This window comes from Silene latifolia, chromosome 3 (assembly GCF_048544455.1).
Source record: "Silene latifolia isolate original U9 population chromosome 3, ASM4854445v1, whole genome shotgun sequence".
Classification (NCBI taxonomy): Eukaryota; Viridiplantae; Streptophyta; class Magnoliopsida; order Caryophyllales; family Caryophyllaceae; genus Silene; species Silene latifolia.
In genome coordinates, this window is record NC_133528.1 from 131,286,020 (window position 1) to 131,303,064 (window position 17,045).

The 17,045-nt window shown below is 38.1% G+C and overlaps 1 non-coding gene across 1 annotated transcript; it reads left to right on the forward strand.

Annotated features, from left to right (window-relative positions):
• The first annotated feature begins 10,460 nt into the window (after positions 1 to 10,460).
• LOC141650720 (small nucleolar RNA R71) lies at positions 10,461 to 10,567 on the forward strand. Its single transcript, XR_012546738.1, has one exon. It is a non-coding gene; the product is annotated as a small nucleolar RNA R71 (small nucleolar RNA).
• Positions 10,568 to 17,045: the final 6,478 nt, after the last annotated feature.

Genomic DNA, 17,045 nt, shown 5'->3' on the forward strand with positions numbered 1-17,045 from the left:
ATGTTTCATTCTACCACCCTTAAAATGAACTTCGTCCTCGAAGTTCACTCACACTCATAACTTCACCACCCAAAACTGTCTAACTTTACCTTTGATAATATCAATCACAAGTCCATCCTTTATTCCACATCAAGACTCAACGCTTCTAACTATACCACAGTACGCATAACCATCAAACTCTCTTTGTCGCATCCAATTCCTCTTAAGATAAATGTTACGTCCTCGTAACCCAACTAGTACTAGATCCTTAGCTATTCCTTCCCATTATCACCATCTCATGTCACTGATAACTAACTATAACTTCAATACCAACAACCATTTCTACATCCAAGACTCCCTTTCCCAAATAGTTCTCATACCTCTAATCATTTTGCACACCATCTAACCTTTACCACAAAATCCTTAACACAACCATTATTTCAACCCTTCAATCAAGACTGGAATACTTCATTCCTCTTTACTCACCCGTCATCCCCTCCACATCACTCACGATCCAAAATTTTCATAACCCCCCCGGAACCTCGAATTCTTTTTTGTATTGTCGTCGAATTCGTCAACAATCTAACCTGATACTAATTCTATGACAACAACAACCACATGTGCAACTCTCGTCCATATTATACTCTAGTCTCACCCACAAGTCAAATTATAGGGAACAACAGTAAACAAAACAACAATCTATATGCCCATACTAGACTGACATAATCTTTCAAAAAATCATCTCACAAGTACCCCACCAGTAACAACCCGGATTATAAAACAAAGGAAAAAACATATGATATAAAGATATTATCAGAGTATGTGATAATAAATGGGTCTAGGTGGCGGAAACACCTGACCAATCCGGTTTGCTACTAAATCAAAAACCAAACTAATACATTATTAAGGTTCTCAAAACATAAAAGCAAACTGCTAATTTATTATTAAGCTCGCTTCGCACATTACCTAAGCAAGCATCAACCAGTCAGCAACATCTGAACAACCTGAGAATGGGGGTCGACAATCAGTCGGGAGTAACTAGATGCTCTCCCAGTCATGTTTACAACAATTGAATATAATCAACAATCAATAACAATTGAAATGTAAAACCAGTAATCATGCGAGATAATCTACACTCATGAAAATCAAACTCAGACTTACTACTCATGACATTCATAACACTAGATGGATGAGACTATATGAACTTAGACCATATGCGAATACTAGACCATGAGCACCTACAAACTAAAGTAGACACGATCCACAGCACATAAGGCACAAAGCTAGCAACAAAGCATAGCGAATAGAGCGAACGCCGCTAGAACATTTAACTGATGAACTAGCAGATGGAACGTTTAACTGACGAACCATCAGTTGTGAAGTATTTAAGTGATACTCCACTGTACTATGTATAGCGTATCACCAGTGCCTATATGCCTAAGACCTGGCCAGACCTCTCGATGCATTAACTGTAAATCGAACGACACTCGGGACCCGAGCGTTTAATCGATTTAATCTGGCCACCCCGAACATAGACCAATAAACCTCGAAGAGCGAGCTCTTGATTCATTCCGATAGTATTTAACTGATACTACCGTCATCTATTCGACTTAGCCAACAAATAAATGCACAGTTTAACTGACTGCACACGACATGCGTGAACTACATCACGACTCAACTCAGAAGAACAGTTTAACTGACTGTCCAACTCATGCAAATGCACAGTTTAACTGACTGTACAACTCATGCGTGAATAACATCACGACTCAACATAGTAGTACAGTTTAACTGACTGTCCTACCTACATACGAACAAGAGTAACCAAGGACATATGAAACAAAAGGATATAACACGTTGAACACAACACAACATGTGAAGCAAGCATACCCAACCAATGTTATAATAACTTCAACTATAACTATGTTATTTAACCATTCAATGTTATAGTAACCCTAATCATAACATGAACCCTGGATGTGAGGTTATAGTAACCTCGACTATAACTTCAACATATATATGATCGGTCCGTTTTGCATTCACAAATAAATAGATGTGGTCGTTGGTCACGGTCGAATCAAAACACAATTTATAGCTTAACAAGCAACTCTACAATTAGTAAAGAGGCAAGTAAAGGTCGGATCCCAAGGGACGGGAGTTGAAATGAGATTTCTATTGTAACTAGTGGTGTCTAAGGGGTGTCACAAATTGGGTTGATGTAGAAGGTTACTAAACTAGAATAACAATGAAAATAAACAAGCAAGATGAATTAAAGGGGTGTAAACAATTGATTAAAGGCACTAGGGTGTCATGGGATCATAGGGGAATCATGGGATATGATCATACAAACATGTTCTCAAATTATAAGCAAGCAATTATTGTTGTGATGGATTGAGTTGGGTTATATCTTACAATCCTAGGAAAGTTTGGGTCCTGGAGCCGAATCGATTAGATTGTACAACACCTACAAGTCGACTTAATCTTCCCTACTCAACAACATGCATGGTCTAATGAGACTCGAGTTGGGTTATGTCTTACAAGTCTCATTGAAAAGATAGGAGATGATAGTAAATGCAAGGATTCATAGGCTTAGCATTTCATCAAATATAACATGTGCATGAGTTGAGATCAAAACAAGCAAGCAAATAAGATATGAAAGCATATTAATTTAAGCATGAATCATTCCCCATGTTGGTTTCCCCTAATCACCCATTAACCCTAGCTAAGAGACTACTCACTCATTATCATGTTGATCATGCTAGCAAGGTTGTCAATCATACCAACAATATGAAACATGATGAATAAATGAAAGTAATTAACAATAATTAAAAAGGGATTAAGAGGTTATACCTACTAATGATTCCAATAATAAAGCAAGAATAATAGAAGTACTTGAATGCTAGATTGAGAGGTTGTCAATCTCCCAATAATAACCCAAATAATCTTCAATTACCCAAAATAAAGGATGAACAAAAGAGAGATTAAAGAACTAAAACTTGGATTAAAACTTGATTAATACTTGATTACAATATTGAAGAGAGATTTGATTGATATTAACTACACTAATTATTGATAAGAAGAACATGCTCCTCTAATTAGACTAATGGAGTATTTATAGTGAAAATTAGGGAGGATGCATTAGGGTTAACTAAGGGCTAAACTAGTAATTACACTTTTTAAGTAGAGCAAGGAGAAGCCGGTATTTTTGGAGAGAAGGGCTTCTCTTTTCGTAGCTTGAAGAAGACAACCCGCATCTTGTGAAGGAATCCGGGCGGATTAGGGTCGGGGACGGCCGGATTTGGCGATGGAATCCGATCGGATTCTCGGGGAATCCGGGCGGATTGTTGAGGGGAATCCGAGCGGATTCAGCTGGGACGCTTCGGATTGTGGATAGGCGGGACGGGCGGATTGCGACAATCCGCTCGGATTGTCGATCGGCGTGATACTTCTTCTTTTTCTTCCCTTTTCTTCATAAATTCCTTGGGGATTTCCTTGGGGACTCAAGGATCCTTTCTCAACATTGCTCTTCTACTATGATATGTACAAAGGCCTTCTAATCTTGTCTCTCCTTGATGCTTGGTCATTGAATTTGATCAATTTAGTCTTGTTTTGCCATGAAAATGCAAGATTCTTACTCCTTTCCTACCACGGAATCAAAATCTCAAAGAATATGCAAAACAAAGAACTAAAGATAAGAAATGACCCAAATAAGCACTAAAAAGCATGGAAACAAGGGTAATTCGGGGGCTAAATATGCGCCAATTATGGTCACATCAAATATCCCCAAACCGAACCTTTGCTCGTCCCGAGTAAAGAGGTGACAAAAACTAGACCTTTATTTAAACTATCCTAATAATATAGCCGATATGAGACAATTAGCGGGTCTCACTCCACCCCTTCAACTCACAACAAGACAACCATGAGGTAGGATGCCTTCTTGCAAGGCAAGGTGGGTCTTGCCAAAATGGCGACACATCCAAACATTAAGCACACAAAAACACATAATGGATGCATCTACAAAAAGAATAGCCACTCCCTCATCAAGTGGCGAAAATTATCTACAAGGGAAGCAATTCAAGGGTACACAATCCTTCATAGATGCAATTTGTTCAAACTACTAAGCCTAGAAGGATACCAATAAATCACCTCCAAAATGTGTCAAGCTAGGGTACCTTTGTCCTCAATCGTTAAATACTTTTGTCAAGAGTAGACTCCCTATGGCGTTAGAAACACTGGAGGATCGCGGAATTCCCCCTCTTGCCTAGACAAGAAGAAGGGTCGTCCCCTCTCTACCATGCACAAAAATGGATATGATGGATAAAGGGATCAATAGATATTTGAGTTTCACTTTGGGAGTTTGCTTTTGTTTTTGTTTTTCCCCCCAATTTCATGTGGCATTTGACATTTGAGAACACTTTCTTGCCATTTCTTTTTGATTTTTGGCATTTCAATACTTGACAACTTTTTGCATTTCTTTTTGAACATTTTCAAAGTCACCCCAATTAGTAACGAGGGTGCCTTGTATTTGAAGCTTTTAGGAGTTCTATTTTTGCTCCTCTTTTCTTTTGATGCATTTTTGCAAACTTTCTTTCACTTTTCATTTCATTGAACTCAAATTGATTTCTTTTTATGCCCATTCCCTTTGATGACAAAAATGTATGGTAGAACATGGATGAATGATGGATGCATGGTTTCAAGGGTCACCTTGGAATAAACGGTAGCCAAGGAGTTATCACACCACAAGGTACTCTTGACTAGGCTTTAATCCATGGGTCAAAGGATACTAGCATGACACATCCTAGGGTGTTTTACAAGTATTCTAACAAGCAAAGTCTTAAGAATAAAAAGCATCTACTAGGGCCTATATACACTTGTCAAGCTTCCCAAGTAGACGGTTTCGCAAAATTTTTCTAACCATGCAAACTACATGCCATGATGCAACTAACATATAAACATCCTAATGCATATGATTCTACCAACTAATATGACAAATAAACTAAATGCAAGTCCTAAATTCACATTGTTATACCGCATCAATCAAAATAAAGCCACATAGTCATTAACATAAAGAGGAAAAAGGAGATTGGAAAGATCATACCATGCGGTCTTCAATATCCTCATGTCTCGGATGTGGCGTAGTCAATTAATGTGAAAAAGGATAAAACAAACACAATATATACAAGACAATATATACAAAGGAAATGAACTTGTTTTTGGGTTTTCAATTTTTTCAATTTTTATGATTTTTGAAATTTTTCAATTTTTATGGGTTTTTGAATAAGAGTTAAATGTTAGAATTCCCATCCCCACACTAATATGGGCATTGTCCTCAATGGCCAAAATGATGGAAATTATGCAAAGATGATGCATGATTTCTATACTAAATGCAATTCTATACTAAGCTACACTACATTATGCATGGTTTTTGTTATGACGGAGAGGATAATTTAGATTACCTCCCGTTGTGTATGCATTAACTTCCCCAAACCGAGTGAGACACTATTGCTAATGTCCAAGGATGGGTATAGTTCATGCACACACTATGCTATGCATGAAACTAGTTTGTCATTTTGGATTTTACAAATGGGAACAATAAAGACACCTCAATGGTACCGAGGTGTGAGTCCTTTTATGTTGCTAGGACTAAACCAACAATGATCAAAATGAAATAAAATACAAAGAGATATAGACAAACCATGGGAGTGTAGGAGTCTCCAAGGCTTGCTAGTCTTCCATCATGCTATCATCATCACCACTTCCCTCATGAGAAGTGGTCACATTGCCACTTTCCTTGTCACTTTCTTCCTCATCTTCTTCCTCATCATCATCTTCACCATCTCTTTCTCCTTCCATTGCTTCTTTCTCAATATTATCATCAACTTCTTCATCATTTCCAACAACCTCATTATCTCCCACCACGTCCCTAGATGCACCCGGAAATAAGACTTCTCTATCCGCCCAACTAGGCAAAGGACAAGATGGATCAAGGAGTCCTTGCCTAGCTAGATGTAGGAGGGGTGGATATTGAGCCAAATACGCATTTTTCCGATATTCATGGGCTTGCTTGTGCATTGCTTGCATAAGAAGAGTCACATAGTCTTTCCCAATTTCAATTCCTTCCGGCTTGAACTCTTCATACTCAAAGGGGTAAGGTGGTATGATAATGGAAGAGGAGGGGGTTTCAAGATCACCCTTTTGTTGTTGAATGATATACTCGGCTTCTTCGGAAAGGGGAAGTAGATAATTGGTCCGGTGGACGCTTAGGCGACAAATCTTCGAGGGCAAGGTGAATGATCTAGCTTCACTAGTTAGCCATCCATATTCAGTGTCAAGGGGGTTATGGGCAACCCACTTGAACTTGTGAATCATAATGTGCATATCAATAAGATGGCCACCTTCCTTTGCTTTGTACTTCTTATCCTTATTGAAATTAGGATCAAAGTGCTTAGCTAGGACCGTGACTAGGCCGCCATTGACAATAACGGTCGTGCCCTTCTTCCCATTATCAACATTAAGCCATCTATCAACCAATAGCCTCAAAGAATTGTAAGGCTTGGTGTGAATTCTTCCGATATTCAAAGCCCATTCAAGGAGAATAAAATCGAGTCTTGTGAAATGATTGGTGTCTTTCCTAGCAATTATGGTATTTCCCACAATCTTGTGCCATACTCTTATGCCCGGATGATGGACCAAAAGAGCACGACATGCATGAAAATCCTCAAATTTCTTCCCGGAGATTGCCTCCCAAAGAGGTTCGGGGTCATACTTTCCATAACTCTTGAAATAACTTTCTTCATCACTAAGACCCAAAATTTCACCCAATTCCTTAAAGGTAATGCGTCTACTAACATTAGCTAGACGAAACTCGATATTTTCCCTATTCTCAACTTTGGTGACTTTCAAAGAACTTAAAAATTCCAAGACAAGGGAGGGGTATGTCAATTCCTTTGTTTCAAACAATTTCTCCAACCCCATGGCTTTGAAAAAGGCTTTTGTTTGTTCAAGAACACCCAATTTTTCCAAGGCATCTTTACATATGAATTTGGTGGATTGAATAGATTTCATAGCAAACTTGACAAAGGTATTTCTATGGGTATCGGAAATAAAAGTTACCTCCGGATAATGCAAAAGTTGATTAATTACCGGAGTAGAGGATGTTGATGGTACCATAGAAGGTTGTTGTTGTTGTACTTCCAAGTTTGGTGTTGCCACCACCATAGCCAAAGCTTTCTTTGTTTGAAGAGCCTTTTGCCTTTGTGAGAGTACCTTAGCCTTTGGTGCCTTGGTTGCCTTTGTTGCACCCTTAGTCCTTGCCATTGATGAGCTTAACCAAGAAAAGAATGAAAAAAATCTTCAATTTGTAGGATGCCCAAATCGATTTAAAGGTGAAAGGCTTTGCCTTTATGAAAACAAAAATCGACTCAAAGGTTGAAGATTTTGTTCTTGGTTTTGATTTTTGTTGAAGGTTGAGTGATTAAATTGTTGTTGGAAGGGTGGTTTGATTTGTTTTTGTTGAATGTTGTTGAGGGTTTTTGTTTTTATGATGGAGAGGATGAGGGTTTTGATGTTGTGGGTAGTGTTTATGAATGAATGAGTGAATGAATGAAGGTGGGAGGGGTTATAAAGGGGCCGAAATTTTAAAGCTGCGAGGGCAATCCGTGCGGATTAGGCACAATCCGTGCGGATTCTGCTTCTTCAATCTTTGCGAAAGCTCGCCTAAAGACGGGCGGATTTGGTACAATCCGCTCGGATTGTCTGAACACGGGACGGGCGGATTTCTTCAAAGACGGACGGATTTCAGTCCAGAGATTTTTGCTTGTTTTCCTTTGCTGCAAAGACGGGCGTCTTTTTTACAAGACGGCCGGATTCTTCAGGACGGGCGGATTTTTTGGAATCCGCTCGGATTCTTTAACAGTCAGGAAAATCTCAAATTTCAGTTCAGTTCAGGACGGGCGTCTTTTCTGCAGGACGCTCGGATTGCACAAGACGGGCGGATTTTTGGGAATCCGCTCGGATTCTGGTCCTTTGTACCCGGATTCATTCCATTCGTGCACAATGCATTTCCCTTTACCATTCTTCCATTCTTCTTCAAGGCTTGTGTTCTTCGTTGTGGGGGCACTTCTAAGGCATGGATTGCCTAGGCAATTCCCATCCCCACACTAAGGTAAAGCACTACACATCAATTGAAGTCGTTAGTCCCTCCCTCACTTCTCTCTTACATGACAATTATTTTGATCAAAGTAAATAAAAATCCAAAAATGACAAAAATGCAATACAAGAATTGAAATGTAAGTTAGGGAGTTAGAAATATTTACAAGTGGTGGTTTAGGGAGGACTCCACCAAACTCTCATTCTTGATGAGATGTCAAGGGGGCATGTTCAAGGTGTTGTTGATGTTGCTCAACACCTTGAAAAAGTAATCAAAAGTTTGTTCATTATTATGGTAGAGGTCCTCAATAGACCGTGCCCCTTGTTGTTGATCATGATCGATGGCATGCCCAATGTAGGGATTAAAAATCCCTTCAAACTCGTCGTCCCAAAGACCACAAACTTCATTGAGTTGATCATTGAAAATCTCTTGCTTAGATGGAGACAACTCTCCCAATTTCTTTTCTTGGCCAATGAGGCCATCCTCTTCTTCCTTGGTTGATTTTGATGAGCTTTGCAAGCTCTCCTTGTCACAATTCACTTGCTCTTTGAATGGAGCATCTTCAATTTTCTTCCTCCATTGGAGTTCCGATTTCTTCCTTTCATCTTTTCGGCTATAATGATCAATCATGAAACATGGCTCATGCAAACGAGGAGCTCTCATGGTCTTGTCAAGATTAAAAGTTATGCTTTCATCTCCCACTTCTAGAGTGAGCTCTCCATGTTTCACATCAATCACCGCACCGGCGGTGTGTAGGAAAGGTCTTCCTAGGATGATTGGAATGTTGGAATCTTCCTCCATATCAACAATGACAAAGTCCACCAGGATGAAAAACTTCCCAATTCGCACGGGGACATCTTCCCATATCCCTAATGGTGTCTTCGTCGATCTATCGGCCATTTGAAGTGTGATGTTGGTGCATTTAAGCTCTCCCATTCCCAACCTTTTACTTACCGAGTACGGCATGCCACTCACACTAGCCCTTAGATCACATAAGGCTTTGTTGATCGTCGTGTCGCCAATGGTACACGGTATTGAGAAGCTTCCCGGATCCTTTAACTTTGGAGGTGAACTCCCTTGAAGTATTGCACTACTCACCTTAGTGAAGGCGATAGTCTCAAGTTTCCGGATCGACTTCTTCTTTGTGAGGATATCTTTCATGTACTTCGCATAGGCCGGAACGTGGTTGATTAATTCCGTGAAAGGAATTGAGACTTCTAAATTTTTCACAATTTCCATGAACTTTCCAAGTTGATCATCAAATTTGGGCTTGGCTTGACGACTTGGAAAAGGAAGTCTAATCACAATGGGCTCCTTCTCTTTGGCCTTGTCTTCATTTTTCTTTGAACTTTCTTCTTTTGATGATTCTCCATCTTTGGAGTTTTGCACAATTTCTTCCTTTTCAATAGCTTCCACAACTTCATCCTCAACTTGCTTCTTTGGTGCTTCATACCTTGTACCACTTCTCAAGTGAATGGCACTAACCGTTTCATGTCTAGGGGGATTACTTTGAGGTGGTAATTGCCCCTTTTGTCTTTGTGAGCTTGAAGATGCTAGTTGAGTCAATTGTGTTTCCAACATCTTGGTGTGATCTAGAATGTTGTTGATGGTGGTTTCTTTTGCTTGGCTATCTTTTTGCATTTGGGTGAAAAATTCTTGTTGATTCTTTTGCATTTGGAGGACCGCTTTTTGGACATCAAAGCCTTGGTCATTTTGGTGATTGTATGGATTTTGATTTTGGTAACCTTGGTTTTGATTGTAAAAGGGTCTTTGATTTTGGTTTCTCATGGGTGGTGGAGTGTATGTTGTTTGAGGGTTTTGAACATTTTGGCTTTTGTATGAGATATTTGGATGGAACTTGGTGTTTTCATTGTAAAAATTTGAATAAGGGGTACCACTTTTGTAAGCTTGGAAAGCATTAACTTGTTCGGTTGTTCCCCTACACTCACTTGGGTCATGACCCAAAGTTCCACAATTCTCACATATCCCACTTGGGATTGATGAGGATGCCGTCATGGCATTGACATGATGCTTCGATGATTTTGAGTTTTCCTCAAGTCTAGCCATAGCTTGTTCAAACTTCAAGTTGATTGTGTCAATGTGAGCACTAAGTTGAGCACCCAATTGAGTAACGGAGTCCACTTCATGCTTTCCTCCTCTAGTAGCCTTGCGAGGTCTACTATATTGTGAATTATGGACCGCCATTTCCTCAATCTTGTTCCATGTTTGATTGTCATCAACTTCGGTGAACATTCCATTTGATCCCATATTGAGAATGTTCCGAGAATCTTCATATAAACCATTCCAAAATTGTTGCACCAAAAACCATTCGCTAAGTCCATGGTGAGGACATGAGCGACAAATACCTTTGAACCGCTCCCAAGCTTCATACAAAGACTCTTCATCCCTTTGCTTGAAACCCGTAATTTGAGCTCTTAGCATGTTGGTCTTTTCCGGTGGGTAGAATTTTTGTAGAAAGCTAGAGCCAACTTCTTCCAAGAATCTATTCCAAGGGTGGCCTTATCAAGGCCCTTCAACCATTGCTTTGCGGTGCCGATTAAGGAAAAAGGAAATAAGACCCATCTAATTTGGTCTTGAGTCACGCCCGTTTGAGAGATAGCATCACAATAATCGCAAAAGGTTTCCATATGAGAATGAGGGTCCTCACTAGGCATTCCCCCGAATTGGCTCCTCTCAACTAGTTGGATGAAGGCGGACTTGGTAATAAAATTTCCGGTGAGATGTTGCGGTGTAGGAGTACCATTTGGTAGATTCTCCTCGGTGGGTACGGAGTGTGACGAGAATTTTGGCATTGTAGGTGGATTTTGTAGGGTATTGTGTAATGGGTTTTCTTCTCCTTCTATTGCGAAAGGATTGACAAACTCACTAGTGGGTTGAACAACTTCACCAACACCTCTCAAATTCCTCCTAACAAGTCTCCTATTATTCGTCAAGGTTCTTTCGATTTCACGGTCAAAAGGTAACAAATCACTTTGTAACCTTCTAGACATGCAAAATATCAAACAACTCAAAAACAATTAGAACAAACCTTGAGGATTTTTACTTCCTCAAGGCGAAGAAAGACACAACTAATAACAAAAAGGAAATCTAAATCAAACAAACACCGTCCCAAGAACGGCGCCATTTTTGATCGGTCCGTTTTGCATTCACAAATAAATAGATGTGGTCGTTGGTCACGGTCGAATCAAAACACAATTTATAGCTTAACAAGCAACTCTACAATTAGTAAAGAGGCAAGTAAAGGTCGGATCCCAAGGGACGGGAGTTGAAATGAGATTTCTATTGTAACTAGTGGTGTCTAAGGGGTGTCACAAATTGGGTTGATGTAGAAGGTTACTAAACTAGAATAACAATGAAAATAAACAAGCAAGATGAATTAAAGAGGTGTAAACAATTGATTAAAGGCACTAGGGTGTCATGGGATCATAGGGGAATCATGGGATATGATCATACAAACATGTTCTCAAATTATAAGCAAGCAATTATTGTTGTGATGGATTGAGTTGGGTTATATCTTACAATCCTAGGAAAGTTTGGGTCCGGAGCCGAATCGATTAGATTGTACAACACCTACAAGTCGACTTAATCTTCCCTACTCAACAACATGCATGGTCTAATGAGACTCGAGTTGGGTTATGTCTTACAAGTCTCATTGAAAAGATAGGAGATGATAGTAAATGCAAGGATTCATAGGCTTAGCATTTCATCAAATATAACATGTGCATGAGTTGAGATCAAAACAAGCAAGCAAATAAGATATAAAAGCATATTAATTTAAGCATGAATCATTCCCCATGTTGGTTTCCCCTAATCACCCATTAACCCTAGCTAAGAGACTACTCACTCATTATCATGTTGATCATGCTAGCAAGGTTGTCAATCATACCAACAATATGAAACATGATGAATAAATGAAAGTAATTAACAATAATTAAAAAGGGATTAAGAGGTTATACCTACTAATGATTCCAATAATAAAGCAAGAATAATAGAAGTACTTGAATGCTAGATTGAGAGGTTGTCAATCTCCCAATAATAACCCAAATAATCTTCAATTACCCAAAATAAAGGATGAACAAAAGAGAGATTAAAGAACTAAAACTTGGATTAAAACTTGATTAATACTTGATTACAATATTGAAGAGAGATTTGATTGATATTAAGTACACTAATTATTGATAAGAAGAACATGCTCCTCTAATTAGACTAATGGGGTATTTATAGTGAAAATTAGGGAGGATGCATTAGGGTTAACTAAGGGCTAAACTAGTAATTACACTTTTTAAGTAGAGCAAGGAGAAGCCGGTATTTTTGGAGAGAAGGGCTTCTCTTTTCGTAGCTTGAAGAAGACAACCCATGCTGTGAAGGAATCCGGGCGGATTAGGGTCGGGACGGCCGGATTTGGTCGATGGAATCCGAGCGGATTCTGGGGAATCCGGGCGGATTGTTGAGGGGGAATCCGAGCGGATTCCAGCTGGGACGCTCGGATTGTGGATAGGCGGGACGGGCGGATTGCTGACAATCCGCTCGGATTGTCAGTCAGCGTGATACTTCTTCTTTTTCTTCCCTTTTCTTCATAAATTCCTTGGGGATTTCCTTGGGGACTCAAGGATCCTTTCTCAACATTGCTCTTCTACTATGATATGTACAAAAGCCTTCTAATCTTGTCTCTCCTTGATGCTTGGTCATTGAATTTGATCAATTTAGTCTTGTTTTGCCATGAAAATGCAAGATTCTTACTCCTTTCCTACCAAGGGATCAAAATCTCAAAGAATATGCAAAACAAAGAACTAAAGATAAGAAATGACCCAAATAAGCACTAAAAAGCATGGAAACAAGGGTAATTCGGGGGCTAAATATGCGCCAATTATGGTCACATCAATATAACTTGAAGTTATACTTACCTCAACCATAACCTTGACACGAAACTCAAAGTTATACTAGTTCCAACAATAACCTTGAACCATAAATCTCAGGGTACGTTAGTTCCAGTTATAACCCTAACTCGCACTTCAATGTTATAGTAGATTCAGCTATAACCTTAAATTCATATTTCCAAGGTTATAACTCAAACAACCATAACTAGAATAACTACCCAAAGTTGTATTAACTTTAGCTATAACACATGAATCATCATCAAGGTTATACTAGCTTTAGCTATAACTTTGGAGAGAACTCTTGGCCGCCTATCATGCCGCCACTAGGGTTTATTCGCAAACCCTAATTACGGTCATGACACCCATAATAAACATGTAAACAACGTACAATGCATAATTAAAACATTAAATCATATACAAACATGCGAAAACATAATTAACTTGACAATAAACGATCAAACATGTACTAATCATACAAATCAATCATTAAATCACATTAATTACATCAATTGGCATAAACACAATTATAGGAAAACACCTAGTTACCTTATTAGCAATTGATGATCCAAATTAATAATGAAAGCCTCCATGAAAGACACGACCATCAAATCCTTGTCTCGATCCAACACGTGTCAACGTCCCCAAAAACCGCCATTAAAGAAAGTCACAAATCGAACCCTTGAAAACGCCATGAAAGTACCATAAAGACTCTTCTTCTTCTTTACCCATTAAAAACAAGAGACTTTAAAGGTAGGTCCAAAGGTCCATATAAATAATTCTCATAAAATTATTTGGAGAATAATATGTTGTAGAGGTAAGAGCAAGGATTGTAGAAATATAATTTGTGTATGGGTTTGGAAGAAGAAAAGATATTCAACAATGAAGTCAAAGCGAGAAAAGAGAACAAAAGATAGAAGAGGAGAGAAGTAGCGTGCCGCAGACTTCACGCGTGAAACAAAGGGATTGACCTAGTTGTTTGCTAGGTTAATTCTATTTATAAGGAGATTAACTAATGGGCTTTGGGTCCATTAGCTCATACATTGCATTATCTGATTACAAATCAGATTGGATATTATTAAAACGCTTGGAGAACTCATATAAGAAAAGTAGTTATTAAATTAAAATAATAAAATCGTGCACGGATATTTTAACCCAATCAAAAGTAGATTAAAATGAGAAATAATAAAATATAGAACAGAAGTTATAAATATATATTTTTAAAATACATTATTAAACATCGAAATAATTAATTTAATAAAATACTTTTATAATAAAATATTATTATAAAATACGGGGTGTTACAATCCAACCCCCTAAAAAGAAGTTTCGTCGTCGAAACTTGAAATTCAAAGATCAGATCAAAAGAAGGTAAGAATTACAAGTGATCATCAATAAAAGTCATATCGGAATCCTAACCGTTGCGCACTCTGATCCATATCTAAACTCAAACCAAATAAAAAAATATCCCAAATCCTCAACGTTATCATAATCTTCACACACTCTACAATCACCAAAGTTACATCAAACTCATACCATCGAAGTCCATAAAGATCATTAAGTCAACATCTAGTCCTCATATTCAAACACTCATCCAACTACCTTTAACCATCATTCAAAAATATATATGCCCTCTCAAGGTTGTAAACTCATTACTATTACTCCAAATCCACATAACTTTTAACAAATACTCCAATTCTGTTTTTCCATTAACTACAAGATCTGACATTAACCAAAACCCCAAACAGACAAATCTCTAAACAAAGAACATCTTTCGAATGAGAAAACGCTTTCACTCACGAATGCCATTAGAATCACTCCTACTCTAATATCCTCAAAGCGAGTAGTGCTTACTACCAACCACAACTTTTAAGCTCAAAAGACTTTAATATAAAATCTCGATGATTCTCTACATATATCTAGTATCCAAAGTCATCAATCTCAAACCTCAAACTCTGACTAGACTGTCAAAATCCTATCCAACCTCAATCTCATGACAAATCCTTTGTCGCACTCGCAAGACCAATCCATTTCCTTTAAACACCTATAGTCACAACGTTCCTAAGCGCCCAAGGAACCATACACCTTTAGTTAAGCAAAACCTATTGTACCACAACACACTTGTCATCGACAACGCAATCCCATCAATGTATATTAATACCACCATACAACTCTCATCACCTGTGCCCATATAATCACCCAACTTATAACCTCAATTTGTAATTACAGTTTACTATCCATGAATATTATCTCAACATCACAATTCCACCATAAGACTGCATAAATCTATGTCCTTCAAATAAACCACTCATACTCTTAAAAGAAACATCTTTAACCCAAGATAGAACAAACAAACATCTATATACCCTTAATATAAAAACACCCTCAAACCTTCTTAGCTCAATATAAGACCTTTAATACTAATTCTCCAAAACTCTATACGTTATCCCAATTAACACTCGCATACAACTATGTTACTAAGTTCTCAACCTCAAATAACCAAACATTAATCTCAAGGTTTCTAACATCACTCGCAAAAGGATCCAAGCTTCCACTACGAGATGATCACAAGTAGCTCTAAAGAGATTTGAAACGTTTTCAAGTTACCATAAAGAATAAATAACTTGCAAACCAAATCAAAATATTTCCGTGCAATACCACAAAGCAAAAGAACACATTCCTTTCGGAAGTAAAAGCTTAGAGAGAAATCAACGTGAAAAAGGGTAATTACAAAAGTTCAAAGAAGAAGGAACTGGAGTTGAAATAAAGAACAAATAGAGAGTAACAATAGATGAAACAAAGAGAGGACAAAGATAAAAGAAACCGCTGGTCCGAAAGCTCAAATAGAAGAGGTATGGTTAACACGTGCAAGGATTACAAGAATAGACGACTCAAAAACAATTTTATCTACTCGAAGACAACAATTTAAGATAAAATAAATAAAGCAGATAACCAGAGTCTTACAATTCTCGTACAATCATCACTCAAGGTAACAACGTCTCGTAACATCCTTTCATCACATCTCCATAATACCTCAGAACCAACAAATCCTACATAACTGCCCCTTTTACAATCACTAGATCCTCAAATTATCAAATCTCAAGATTACAAACTCTCACGACTATCAACTCTCTCAAGTCCTTCCACTATCAAGAACTCCATCTAATCACACTTAATGAATCAATCCATAGGAATCTCTGTACCCTCAGAAAATGAACACCACGATCCATTATAACCATCGTCGACAAGGCTATTCACTAAGTCAACGCGAGAACATCTTAACATTAACATCCCACAAGTCCATAAATTACATTTTGTCTCTCTCAAACAATCCTTTAAAACGTACGATTAGAAACAAATCCTCAATGGATAAATCATAAAATCTTTCATGACTCACTAATAGTCATCAAGGATTCTTACACCTCAAATATGACATCCCGATAAAAGACGAGCATACTCTCCAAAATTCCCAGCGTATTCAATCTAAACTTCACGATGACATTCAATTCAACTCTAACATTCTACTCTCGATCCATAAATAACTCCCATAACCTTTCTCTTAGCACGTGGCAAAACTCAATAATTGTAACCATTAAAAGCAAGCCACGATACTCCCAAATAAAACCATAAGATAAATCTACTCCTTATGTCTCCCACTTGTGAAACTATGAAACCAGAACCATATATCTTATGCCACAAATCATCACCCTCTAACATCAATAAGGATTTCCTCAAGTATCTCAAAGGACTTAAGAACATCTAATCCCAAAAGAAACATCATTTTAACAACCACTTATACCAAATGAGACTTCATCTTAACAACCTCTAATCCCAAAGGAAACTTTGTCTCAAAAAGTTCTAATCCCAAAGTAAACTTCCTCGTTACAAAACCCATAATAATAAATGTTATTCCCGATCATACTTGAACCTCCCTATCCACAATCCATCTTAACTTACTGTCTCAAGACCCAAACCACAAGGGGAATCAGCTCCGAAATTTACCTCAAGCACGACAACACCATCAA